A 14,190-nucleotide genomic window follows, 5' to 3' on the forward strand; every position below is an offset into this window, starting at 1 on the left:
TGTGGTTGCTAAGGTAATGAAAGTACTTGTTTTTTACAAAATGGTTGAGATTGAAAAATAGGGACATAAAACATAGAGAAAAAGCTGCAGAATAAGGACTGTTTGGTTTTTTAAATCTTTTTAAATAAGTAGGGGCATTTTGTAATTGATTTTTCATTTGATGTACTTCTTTTCTGTTCAAATATTATTGACTTCTATATAGGGTGACCAGATGTCCCGTTTTTAAAGGGACAGTCCCGTTTTTGGGGACTTTTTCTTATATAGGCGCCTATTGACCCCCACCTCTGTCCTGTTTTTTCACAGTCGCTATCTAGTTACCCTATTTCTATACACACTGTTGCAATTAGATGGTATAGAGGCAATGTACTGCACACAACACCTTTGTTTAATACAGAGAGGTTTTATATGTTCAACTAGTGCCAGTTAAATACAAAACAAATGAGTGGCATATCAGAGCAAATGTAATATTGTATTTTTCACTATATTGTTATGCATCATATTGAATATTCACCCCATTCTCATTTATCCCTTTGCTACTGTTTTTATTGAACAACAACAATATGCTTCAGCCTGTACAAGAGAAAGACAGAAGTTCAGTCACTGTACCAAAGAGCTAACAATTTAAAGTCCAAATGCTTCTTCCACTCTCATGAGAGGTGGGGAGCATAAAGATTCTTATAACTGGAATGTCATTTACCGAGGGTAAAACCTATATAGAAGAGGGAGAGAAGGACAAAGGGCTGGAAAGGTTGTGATATATTAACAGTTACAAGTGTTAACAATGGTGAGGAGCTATTGTCTGATAAGGAAGAAATGAGAAATTCTTTAGATAAGGTTACAAAGAATGAAAACCAAAGTAGAAACAATTATGGGCATCTCCTACTGACAACAAGGAAAAGAAGAGAATACGAATGACAGCTTACTGGACCAACTTCCAAGTGCTCTGAGCCACAAGATACTGAACTTATTGGTAATTTGAACTATTTACATGTATATTTAGTAATACATAGTATTACTAGTAATTTACTAGTATTTAGTAATCAAATACAACTGAAAAAGCAATTTCTAAAAGTTACAGACATTCCCTATAAAGCAATTTATGTTCCAGAAAGCAGAGAAACCCCAACCAAAAAGAGAATTCATCTTGGATCAGCTTCTTACAGATAGGAAAGGACTTACTGAATATGTGAGAATAAAAGGGAAGCTTGGAACAAATGGTGACTACAAGCTATTGGTATTTAGCATACTCAGAAATGGCAATATAGAATACTGCAGTGAAAGGATGTTATAATTCAGTAAAGCTAGTTTGGGGAGTAATTAAACCTATTAGTGAGGGTCAATAGGAGAAGTATTAAAATCCATCAATGTAAAAGCAGGTTTGGGAGTTAGAAAAAAAACATTGGGGCCGGTTCTAATTTTTTTCTCTGGCTACTTTGTGCCATTCAATCACGGAAAATTATTTTGGACAGGTCTATGACAAGTGAATATCTACTAGAAGACTGGAAGAAAGCAAAACTCATACTGATCTTCAGAAAAGAAAAGAAGAGTGATCCTGCCAATTATATCCCATAAAATAACGTTAACAGATGACCACAGTTGTTTCTCCTCTGGTTTTCATTCTTTGTAACCTCTCTGCCTCTCCAGCTCCTGGAGCTTTGCAGCAGGTTGGGAGTAGAGCACCAGGATCAGGGAGGATCAAATGATGGGAGGCAGTCTCCTTGCTCACAATTCCAAGCCTACCTTTTCAGCCAGCATTCTGACCATAAAGTCCTCTCTCAGGGCCACACTACAAGTACTTCGCCTGCTTTCTGGTTCATTTTTTACCCACACAGAGACAGACAGATGCAACCAAATCTAGAAAATTATATTGACCTAATTTACATTGACATAGAGCCACTGCAGTTATTAATTTGCTTGTGTGTGTGCACAGTTGGCTCCTTGTGTTAGCGGTGCATGTCCTCACTAGGAGCACTTGTATCGATTGTATTGTCAGTGTGCGCATAGTGAGATGGTTCTTGAAAACCAGTAACAGTCAATGTAATTCTATGCTGCTTGGAGAGGTGGTGTTACTGAACCAGCACAGAGAGGCACTTACGTTGACGGCAGCCAAATTTAAGTGAAGACACTTTCACAGCTAAGTCAACACAAGGCAGCTTACATCAACCTAGCCCTGTAGTGTAGACCAGGCCCACAATCCCCAGCTCCTGCACCTGCATTCAGACCACAGGTGCCGACTTTTCAAACTGCCAGGGGATGCTTGACACCAGGTCTGTCCCAGGCCCCGCGCCCACTCCAGCCCTTCCCCCAAGGCCCCACCCTGCCCCTCCTCTTTCCATCCCCGCCCCACCCCACCTCTTCCCGTCCACTTCCGCCCTGTCCCCCGAGCACACCACATATTCACTGCTTCCCCTCCCTCCCAGCCTTCTGAACGCTGCAAAACAGCTGATTGCAGCAGGCGGGAGGATGGGGCAGGAGGCGCTGATCTGCGAGGCCCGCTGGCAGGGAGATGATAGGGAGCTGTTAGGGAAAGAGGGAGCTGATAGGGGGCTGCTGGTGGGTGCTCAGCACCCACCATTTTTTCCCCATGGATGCTCTAGCCCCAGAGCACCACGGAGTTGGCGCCTACGATTCAATCTATTCTGTGAGCAGAGGCTTCCATTGGTTCAGCTATCACTAAACAAACGACTGAATGGAAGGTGGCTAGCACACACATCCATCAGCTTTATCAAGGTCTCTGCGTGCCTATAGATCAAAGATAGCATCCAAATTTCAGCATAACAATACATTTTTAGAAGCTTAATCTCACTCATTAGCTACAGACAGCACTGATCTCCAAATGAGGGACTGTGCCTTGCTATGTTTGAACAGATGGAAGTAACATGGACACTGAAACAGTCATGTTTACCCAAACAATTACATTTCCTGGCCAGACATAAGAATCTGCTTTGGGGCAGGTTGCCTATTGAGAGGTATACAGAATATTTTGGCAGAAAAGTGCTATAACTCTTTAAATAAACCAGCAGTTCTCAAACTTTAGTAACCTGAGGACCCCCATTCTGATTTAAAATGGAGGACCCCCAAGCTCCCTGCTCAGTCCCAGGCCCTGCCCCCACTCCACCCCTTACCCCAAGGCCCCGCAACACTTCTTCCCACTCCCACTCCACCCATGCCTCTCCTCTTCCCCGCCTCTTTTTGCCCCCTTCCCCGAGTGCCCCCGTTCCCCCTTCTCCCCCTCCCTCCCAGCACCTCCTGCACACCAGGAAACAGCTTTAACATATCTCCCTTTAGTCATTTCTTTTCTAAACTAAACAGTCGTAGTCTTTTGAATCTCTCCTCATATAAAAGCTGTTTCCTATCCCTAATAATTTTTGTTGTCCATCTCTGTACTTTTTCCAATTCTAATACAACTTTTTGAGATGGAGTGACCAGAACTGCACACAGTATTCAAAGTTTGGGCACGCTATTAGTTTATATAGTGGAATAATGATATTTTCTGTCTGATTATCTACCCTTTTCCTAATGGTTCCTAACACTCTGCTTTTTTGAATGCTGCTGCATACTGAGCGGATATTTTCCGAGAGCTATCCACGATTCCACGATCTCTTTCTTGAGTGGTAACAGCTAATTTAGACCTCATGATTGTGTATGTATAGTTGGGATTATGTTTTCTCATATTCATTACTTTGCATTTATCAACACTAAATTTCATCTGCCATTTTGTTGTCCAGTCACCCAATTTTGAGAGATCCCTTTGTAACTCTTTGAAGTCAGCTTTGGACTTAATGATTTTGGGTAATTTTACATCATCTGCAAACTTTGCTACCTCACTGTTTACCCCTTTTTCTAGATCACTTATGAATATGTTGAACAGAACTGGTCTCCATAAAGATCCTGAAGGGACCCTGCTATTTACCTCTGTCCACTGTGAAAACTAATAATTTATTCTTACCCTTTGTTTCCTGTCTTTTAACTAGTTACTGATTCATGAGAGGACCTTCCCTCTTATCCCATGACTGCTTACTTTGCTTAAGAGCCTTTGACCATGTCAAAGGTTTTCTGCCTTATAACATTTTGTAATAATGGTCAGAGCTAATATTGACACTAAAAATGTTTTTCAAAGATCACTTGGACTGTGCTAAAGCCCAAGATGTTCCCTATATTAGTATAATAGTGTAATATTATGTACCATAAATGCTGGTATATATATAAGTGGCTTGGGACATGACTATTCCAAGAAGACTGCATCTCTTCCAACATGTTACTGGCACAGTTGTGATCAGCTAAGGAACTTGGGCTAACAAACACCCCACCCCCACCCCTGGTTTAAAAGGAAGGCAACAGATGGCATGGCATTTTCCATAAAGGGTCTAAGATTCTGGAAATGGCTCTCCATCTTGGTCCAACAGAACCTGTTTTATTAAGGATTAGGCCACCCGCCACAATTTCTCTGAAAGTGCATGTACTCATGTAATTACAAGTTGTCCTACCATGTGTAAGAAAGCAGAATTTAATGCTGTAAATGGAACCATAATTTTGGTGTTTCTTTACTTCTGAGTATTTAACCAGGCAACATTAATAATTTTCTTAAAGTAGTTAGTTTGGTATTAAACTATTTTTTGCACATGCAAAATACAAAATGTACATTTAGAGCTCTGTGAGTTTGTGTGTAGAATCTTCATTAACGAGTTATTATAGCATAGAATTCTAGATGAAAAAAACAGGTAGATTTACTTATTTTGAAAGTTTTTGTTTGAAATGTTTGATAATTTTTAAAATGCAGAAGATTCCAGCTGGCTTTTAAACTTTGAGGCGGAACCCTGGCCCCATCAGTTAAAATGTTTGTTTCCTTCTTATTTTCCTCTGGCTGGCTCTGAGCCTGGTGAAAGTGAAGAGAAACCACAAACAATTATATAGTTGTGTTGGCTTTGAGGGACCCTACACCCTCCCTCGCACCTTTAATCCAAAATCACTCATACCCTTCATCAATCATCCTGATGTTCCTCCATCTAAGGTGAGCATTGTTGTGACAATTTTCCATTGTATCATAGTAATGGCTTAGGATCAGGCCCTATGGAATTCAAAGTGAATAAAACAATCTCTACAGAATTCGATGTGATGGCTACTGATGTTTTGAAAGGAATTTTTAGCAGTGAGCTCATTGTTTTGTAGATTTATGCCATGTTACTTCTTAAACTTTGAAGAAATATTTCATGGCCTTCTCTGACTCAGCACTATAAAATTCTATCCTATTCCCCATTACTATGTCCTTTCCATTTATTTCTTTTCTGCACTAAATGTGTTTAAATTACCATCTGTTTCTTTGAATTTTCTGTTTCCTTTGTTATTTTTGAGTGCCATCAATTAAAGCTTGCCAAGCCCATGTACATTGATAAAATACAAACAATGGGGGAAGAATGGTTATGTGGTTAAGGCACGGGACTGTGGGTCAGGAGACCTGACCTTGGGCAAGTCACTCAAGCTGAAATTTTCAAGTGTGCTTGCACAATACAAGTTTGTGATTTGTGTACGCACTTTGGAAATTGGCAACCTATTAAAGATGGCCCCTGCATATCACATTCCTGTATAATCAGCAGATGTTCAGCAGTAAGGATACATGCATATTATTTACTGATTAATTTACTAATGGTTTATTTTAAAAATTGTGAAATTCCTTAATTCCAGCACACACACATCTTCATAATATTACTCCTGCTATCAACAGCAAATACATTAATTAATAAATAAACGTTGAATTTTCTGGTAATGTGCTATGAAACTAATAGTTCCATGCTTCTTATTTGACACATCTATATTAGTTGTTAATTAATATATAGATGTCAAAATATTAATATCACAATAAAATGTACTAAAGATGAGGCTGAGTTGGGGTGGCAATTTTCAAATAGATCTGACTGAATAATAATTTTAAATACATCATTTGATTAATTCCATTTTATTTTTGAAATTGATATTTCTTCACTGTTTATTATATATATATAAAATTCACCCTATTACCACATGTGGAAGAATATATTGTACTAAGCAAAAATAAATTATTTTCTTTTATCTTGTTAAGTTATTGTAAGGTGTACGAAAACCTTGTGTTGAAAGCCAAAAATAGTTGGTAATAAATTGTGATTCTTGTCTCAGAAAGATTAACAGGGAAAACTCCAAAGACTAAAATTCAAAGGCAGACTCTGTACTTCCTGTCTTTTAGATCTTCTAACATGTAAATCGACCGTTACAAACAGGATTAGCTATTAGAATTGTATGAGTGAACTCCAACATTCAGCCCTGTTCTTTATCCACAGCAAGAGAAGACCAGGTGTCCAGAATCCTAATGGCCTTCTTTTCAGTTTAGGTTTATATGATCCGCATACTAAGCGCAAGTCACCATTGTTTTCTAACTTTAATTTATCGGTGGCCTTAAGAACTGGCTATTTTACTGCTAATTGTACTTTAAATTGTTAGCACAAAGCCTAACAGCAATTGGGACTCTAAACACGCACTTTCATGAAGTACAGTTATTTAAAAAGACTTTAGTTACTTTAATTTTATTTTGCTTTTCAACAGTTTATTTTATCATTAGGGTCTTGGATTTATACTGAGATTTCATTTATGAAAAAAAGGAACAATTTTTTATTACACAATTATTTCACAGTGTTTTAATTATCTTAATGGTTTAAGCTCATCATTTTCTGAATAAAGCTTTAGAGGCTGAACTAGAATTGGGCTAGAGATGTGAGAAAGTAGATTCCAAAAGTAACAGTGTTTGTACCATAGGCATGAAATCATTTCTGTGCAATTAAATAAAGAATGCTCATATAAGGAAATATGCAAATAAAACCATCTATTTTAGTATATCTCCCTATAAATAAAATGCACATTGATGTGATTGTTATATTAGGCAGCCATTCTGCTGTAAGCTCTGATCTCATCAGATATCATATGCTAAGGAACGACAAGGTTGGTCAGTACTTGGTATAGATTTGCCTACAGTGAAAACTCAGGTGCTGATGAAAGATATTTATGATTCAGTATGCAGCTCTCTTCTCTATGAGTCAATACTGAACCAGTACCCCCACCATGGTGCATTTGTAAATAGTCCACGTGTTTTTTGTAAGAGTAGGCCCAAACATTCTGGCCAAATTCCACTTTGTATAATTATATTTTACCTACCTAAAATTCCCCATATGGTTTCAGTTGGAAAAATATGGAAAGTATTCTCACTCTCCATCCTGGAATGTTGTGTTCTGGACTGTTGATATCTGCTGAATTTCTCCCAAGGCGTATTTTAGTGGTTGGTGAAGTAATCTCAATGTATGTGGCTTATACAAAGTGCTTTGGGATCTACCTAGAGGAAAGGCCATATATAATAATAATAGTAGTTTGCACTTCTATCTCACTTTGGAACTCAAAGCATTTTACAAATGTGACTGAAGTGGAAAACAACTAGCATTAGTCCCGTTTTATGGGTGAGGAAACTGAAGCACAGAAAGGTAAAATGATTTATCCAAAGTCACACTGGAAGCCTGTGGCAAAGCTAGAAATGAAGTCCAAATCTTCTGGTTCCCAGACCATACCCACAAGAGCATCCTTCTTCAAAAACATAAAGCATTGCCACTATCATCTTGTAATACAGAAATCAGCATCGACTGCTTTGACATCAGAAGTGAATTCCTGTTATATATTTAATAGAGGAACAGATATTTAACAGTGAATTTGAAAATACAATAGTATCTTACATTTATGTTTTGTATATTTTGCTTTTCAACTCAAATGATCCCAAAGTATTTTGCAAACTACATAACCTACATGAGTCAACTCACCCACCATTGAAATGCAGTCACCTCTAAAGGGCAGCATAATAGCTGATCAACAACCTGCAGCAACACTGCACATATGTTGAGGACGGGCATTGAAGACAGTTGTTCAGATGAAACTGCATGAAAATTTAAGTGAGCAGAATGTAATTAAGTGAGTTTGACTTTGGCCAAGATACTCAGAAAACACCCCTACTTTTTAGAATAGTGCTGTAAGGATCTTTAATGTTCAACTGTGGCCAGCAACTTGATTTTACATTTCATTCAAATAACTCCAGTAGCACAGTGGTCATCATAATGAATGACTGGTTCAGTACTGACTCAGAGGAGACTGCCTGAATCAGCAGTACCATTGACTGCAGTACAAAAGGTGCCCTCTTTCAAAGTTTGCCATTCAAATATTGACCATACCATGCTTATTTTGAGATACCTGTTGAGATCAAAGCCTAAGAGATGATTTAGTTATATGATATACATCTGACATAATTTCCTTTCCTTTGGAAAGGTCTGAGAGGCTGGGGAGAGACTTTTTAAACTGTGTAGTTGAAAAATTAAAGGTATTCATCTACATTGTGGCATACTTAATTTTAATTTGTATTCTTTTCAAATGCATGAAGTAAAAGTGCTTATTCTTGTGTTCAGTTAATTTCTTCAAAACAGGAGCAGTTAAATGATACACAGTTATAAACTTTGAGAAAAATAAGCAGAGTACTGAAACTGTACAGAGCTCTTAATTTTCAAGACTCTTCGTAATCAGCCTTTAGAAATTTGACACTGTCATGTGATAGAGTTTTGGCATGGTCATAGAATGTGCACAGTAGTTCTTTTGTTGGTATCTAGGCCTGATATAAATTGTATTAGAATCACAAAGCTTCAGTTTCTTTCTCATGTGTTTAAAGTATGTAAACACTAATGTCCAGAACAGAGATACAATGATTCAGCCTGCTAGGATAATATGGCATTCGCATGGTGGTAGTGATTCATTTGAAAGATCAAACCCTCATATAGCATGTCAATAATAGTATCTTTTGTCAGTTTATTCTAGAGATGTGTGGGAATGGTGTACATTCCCAGTCTGGTTGCAAATATGCAGACTGATACAATGCTACTCACTTATTCTAGCTGTTACATAGCTCTTCTTTTCATTCTGCAAACTTGAGAGTTAACCATTGATCCAGCTCATGTTTGGTTAGCCTATTTGCTATTAATGCATGTATCTGAGTTATGCGGAATGGATTTCTGTGTCCGTATTAATCAGAGTGATCTACACTTGTATAGTACTTTCCATTAATGAGTTGAGGTAAGGAAGTATTTTCATCCTTATTTTGTAAATGGGAGACTGAGGCATAGAGTGGCTAAGGACTATATTTTCAAAAGTGTCCAAATTAGTTTTGAGAATCTCAGCACTTGAGTGGCCAACCTGAGACATCTGAGGCCTGATTTGCAGGAGTTTTGAACACCGATGATTCCTTTTGCCTTGAGTGGGAGGTATAGATGCTCCTCTCTTCTGAAAATCAAGCAATAGGTTTCCCAAGAAGCCCATAAATAATTAGTGGACACTTTAGAAAATTTAGTCCTAAGTGGCTTCTCAAAGTACACAGGAAATCTGTGAAAGATTCAGGATCAATACGCTGATTTGCTGACTCCTACTCCTATGTTTTATCCACAAGACCATTCTCCATCCTCTGCACTGTTACTTTCAAACAAATTGCTACAGAGTCTAGGAAGGAATTTAAAAAAGCATTCAGCCCAATCAGGTGAGCAGAAGCAGTAGTTAGTTTCCAGTATGACAGACACTTTGCTCAAAGAGAAGATGCATTTGAGGTTTCTCTTGGATGACTGCTTTGCTTAAGGAGTTATCCAATAGAACAGAAAGTCAAGAAACCTTCTTGACAGTGAGCATCTTAGATGCTATTAATCCATTTTTGTTGTTCTAGTTCTCATCAATAATTTAAGAGAAGAATCATATTTTACTCCTTTTTATTCATTGTCAGCAATAAAACCAAGCCCACCAATATAGGTTTACTAAATTTGAAAGAGGACAGACATTTTAATTTAGGCCCCATTTTGCCTTTGGATGCAGGTACATGAATCTTATTTACTTTAGAGGGGCCCATTCATGCAGCTAAAGTCAGAACTCGCCCCAAATGATCTATAATATTCAGGATTCATCCAAATCTCACTGAAGTCAATGGACAGATCATCACTGACTTCACTGGGTTTTCAATGTAGCTTTTAGGGAGGAAATCTATTCTCAGATTTACACACCCAACTCCTATTGACTTTAATGGGAGTTAAGCACTCACCCAGACCAAAGAGGGTGAGGAATGCAGAAGAAAGCCCCCAAAATGTATACATTGACCAAACATATTGATAGGTCAGGAGGGTCTTTTCTGAACTTTGTATAAAGAATTGCAACAGAAGCAAAAACAAAACGGTCCACTAAGAAAGAACTACTGGTTATATAGGCAAGGGAAATTGTTGTACAAATAAGAAATAAAACGAGGGATGCAGAGAACAATCTGAAATCTCTTATGTTAAAATGCCTTTTATTTTCATCTTGTATTTTTTTGTCTGCCAACTCAATGCTTTTTAAGTTTTATTTTGTCTGAAGAGATAGGGATATTAAAATCACTAAACATAGTAGAGAGAGATTTCAATTCAGAGGTGGAAGCCAGAATTAGAACTGGGGTTATCCACATTTTTCTGTGTCCATACTATCAGATTTACAGATTCTTTGACTCAGCATCTGTGGAAGATGGCCAGATTAATTTTAGGAGGCTGGGGTTCTGTCAGGCACTTTTTGTTTGTATTTCTGTCATTTATTTGTATATCTCTCCGACTTACAGCACAAAGTTTTAAAGTTAAAACCCATTAGAATTTTTTGTTTCAAAATGAATAATTTATCATACAAATGCATGCAGTATTCTTAAATGATGGAATTTAAAAGCTTTGCAACATTGGATTTTGTCCACCCATTTTAGTAATTTAAGGGTTTACCATATTTCACTACTTGTGAAATCTGTTAAATCTTGTTCGTGAAGCTGTTACTCATGGGAAATAACTAAAGAAGAATCTACCAAAAAAAGCCTACTTTAAAAAGTCTGTTGTGTTCTGACTGTATAGCAGCCCCATAACATAAATCCATTCTCTGTTCTCAGTTCTGTACTCTTGGCCCTAAATGGGCAGAATTTTTTTCCCTTACAATGTTATCGCCTGCTGTACTCAGGATAGGATCCTAGCTAGTACATTTCCTTATCTGGGAATCCTTGATTGGTGTCTGGTCGATATGTTCTATGAGTGACACAATCTCTCTTGAAAGTTCCATAGAACCAGATTGTTCTGGTACCAGTAAACAACTGAGGGATGGCATGCTAATGTCAAAGTCCAACACTGTAGGCAGATAGGTGCCATGGTCCGTACATCCTTATTGTCAATGAACTGTCCCACAAACGGTTATGATATTTCAGAATGGGGAAAAGCTTCCCATAGAGGTACCGACAGAATTTTTTTTTAACTCCAAAACAATAACTAGTCATTCTTTCTCAAGTGGGATTAGCCCCTTTTAGCTTTAGTCAGTGACCTGGAGACATAACCAATTGGTCGTTGTCTGAGATCCCCCAAATTACTGCCCCTACCCCATATGCCCATAGGGCAAAGCATCACATGCCCAGATTAATCCTTTGCCCAGGTCAAAATGAACAAGGCACTCCAAGGTCTTGAGTGGTTTTTTAGACTCCTGGATAGCTCTCTCATCTCTTTCCCCAATGCCAGTGGGTCTCACTTCTCAAGAGATGATACAAAGGATCTAAAAGGGCTGAAACATTTGGGAAAAACCTGTGATAATAATCTAACATACCTTGCAGCTCAGTTGTGTTCTGAGGGGCTGAGGCTTGTTCAGTAGCTGTGAATTTGTCTGCCACAGGGTAAATCCTCTCTTTGTCTTTCCATAGCCAAGGCACCACTTCTGGTCCAAAAAAAAAAAAAAAAGTATTTGCTTGTTTGAAATGAAGTTAATAGATTCTGAGAACAGAAGGGACCAGTGTGATCATTTAGTTTGACCTCCTGTATAATACAGGCTAGAAAACTTCCCCCAAATAATTCCTACAGCACATCTTTTAGAAAAACATCCAATCCCTGATCTAAAAATTGTCGGTGATAGAGAATCCACCACAACCCTTAATAAATTGTTCCAATGGCTAATTACTCTAAGTGTTAAAATAATTATTTCTTATTTCAAGTCTGAATTTGTTTAGCTTCAACTTCCAGCCACTGGATCATATTATATCTTTGTCTGCTAAATTGAAGCGCCCACAATTAAAGACTTGTTCTCCATGTAGATAGTTATAGACTGTATTCAAGTCATCCCTTAACCTTCTCTTTGTCAAACTAAATAGATGGAGCTCCTTGAGTCAATTACTATAAGCATGGGCGGCGTATATAAGAGGCTTGGGAAGGCTAAGCCTCCCCAGATTAAAAAAGGTTGGCCACATAGGGGGCAAATGCCGGATGCAGATCACCTCCCTTTGGAGGCCGGCCAGCCCCCTGCCTTTGCGCCCTGGTAGCACAAGCACTGGAAGCTCTCTAGAAGTGTGGGGGGGGGGGTGGTCAAAGGCATCTGGACCATGGCCTTGCTCCCACTCTGTCCCCCACAAGGCCCCGCTCACAGTTTGCCCCTCCTCCCTGTTGCTCCACCCCAAGGACTCGCCCCTGCTTGGCCTCTCCCACCGGGGCTCCGCCCTCTTCCTACCCCAACTCCAACTCTTTTCCTGAGACCCTGCCCAACACTTGTTCCTCTTCACCCCCCCATAAGGGCAAGTGACAGGGAGCGGAGAGGACTGAGTGGTAGGCAGGGTCTCAGGGGGAAGAGGTGGAGTGGGGGCAGGAAGAAGTGGGGTTGCAGGAGAAGAGGCGGAGCAGGGATGGGGTTGTGGGGGGTAAGAGGCTAAGCAGGGTCGGGGCCTCAGTAAGAGGCGGAGTGCAGGTGGAGTCTTGGGGGGAGGGCAGATTGGGATGGCAAGGCCACGGTCCAGGTGCCAGTGGCCCCCCCTCCTTCTAGGAAGCTTCCAGCGCTACTGGGAATAGCCTCCCTAAAGAAAAGACTCACGCGCTGCCTATGACTATAAGGCATGTTTTCTAATCTTTTTATCATTCACGTGGCTCTTCTCTGAACCCTCTTCAATTTATCAACATCCTTTTTGAAGTGTGGGAACCAGAACTGGACACAATATTCCAGCAGTGGTCACATCAGTGTCAAATGCAGATGTTAAATAACCTCTCTTCTCCTACTCATGATTCTCCTTTTTCTGCATCCCAGGATTGCATTAGCCCTTTTGGCCACAGCATCACCCTGGGAACTCATGTTCAGCTGATTGTCCACTGTGACCCCCAAATCTTTTTCAGCATCACTGCTTCCCTGGATAGAGTCCTTCATCCTGTAAGTATGGCCTACATTCTCTCTTCCTAGATGTATACATTTAACCAGATTAAAATGCATATTGGTTGCTTGCATCTAGTTTACCAGATTGCTCTGTATCAGTAACCTGCTCTCTTCATTATTTATCACTCCTCCAATTTTAGTGTCATCTGCAAACTTTCAGTGATTATTTAGTTTTCTTCCAGGTCATTGATAAAAATGTTAAATAGCATAAGCCCAAGAACTGATCCCTGTGGGACCCCACTGGAAACATACCTGCTTGATGACAATTCCCATTTACAATGATATTTTATGACCTCTCTCTTAGACATTTTTTAATCCATATAACATGTGTCACAACTAATTTTATATCATTTTGGTTTTTTAATCAAAATGTTGATCAGTACCAAATCAAACATCTTATAGAAGTGTAAACAAATCAGCACAAGAGCATATGCTGCAGGATAGATTGGTTGGTGTAATTAATAATAATAGAATCATAGAAGATTAGGGTTGGAAGAGCCCTCAGGAGGTCATCTAGTCCAACCCCATGCTCAAAGCAGGACCAACACCAACTAAATCATCCCAGCCAGGGCTTTGTCAAGTCAGGCCTTCAAAACCTCTAAGGATGGAGATTCCACCACCTCCCTAGGTAACCCATTCCAGTGCTTCACCATCCTCCTAGTGAAATAGTGTTTCCTCATATCCAACCTAGACCTCCCCCACTGCAACTTGAGACCATTGCTTCTTGTTCTGTCATCTGCCACCACTGAGAACAGCCGAGCTCCATCCTCAGGTAGTTGAAGGCTGATATCAAATCCCACCTCACTCTTCTCTCCTGCAGACTAAATAAGCCTCTCCTCATAAGTCATGTGTCCCAGCCCACTCATCGTTTTCATTGTCCTCCGGTGGACTCTCTCCAATTTGTCCACATCCTGGAGTATTGCATCC

At 39.4% G+C, this 14,190-nt stretch overlaps 1 long non-coding RNA gene across 1 annotated transcript in view; it reads left to right on the forward strand.

Moving 5' to 3' along the window:
- LOC142072109 (uncharacterized) overlaps nt 1-13,254 on the forward strand; it is a 40,481-nt gene extending 27,227 nt beyond the window's left edge. Inside the window, exon 3 of the long non-coding RNA XR_012668391.1 lies at nt 13,141-13,254. This is a non-coding gene — a long non-coding RNA (uncharacterized LOC142072109). The remainder of the gene's footprint in view (nt 1-13,140) is intronic.
- Nucleotides 13,255-14,190: the final 936 nt, after the last annotated feature.

The sequence above is a fragment of the Caretta caretta genome, chromosome 5, assembly GCF_965140235.1.
Source record: "Caretta caretta isolate rCarCar2 chromosome 5, rCarCar1.hap1, whole genome shotgun sequence".
Classification (NCBI taxonomy): Eukaryota; Metazoa; Chordata; order Testudines; family Cheloniidae; genus Caretta; species Caretta caretta.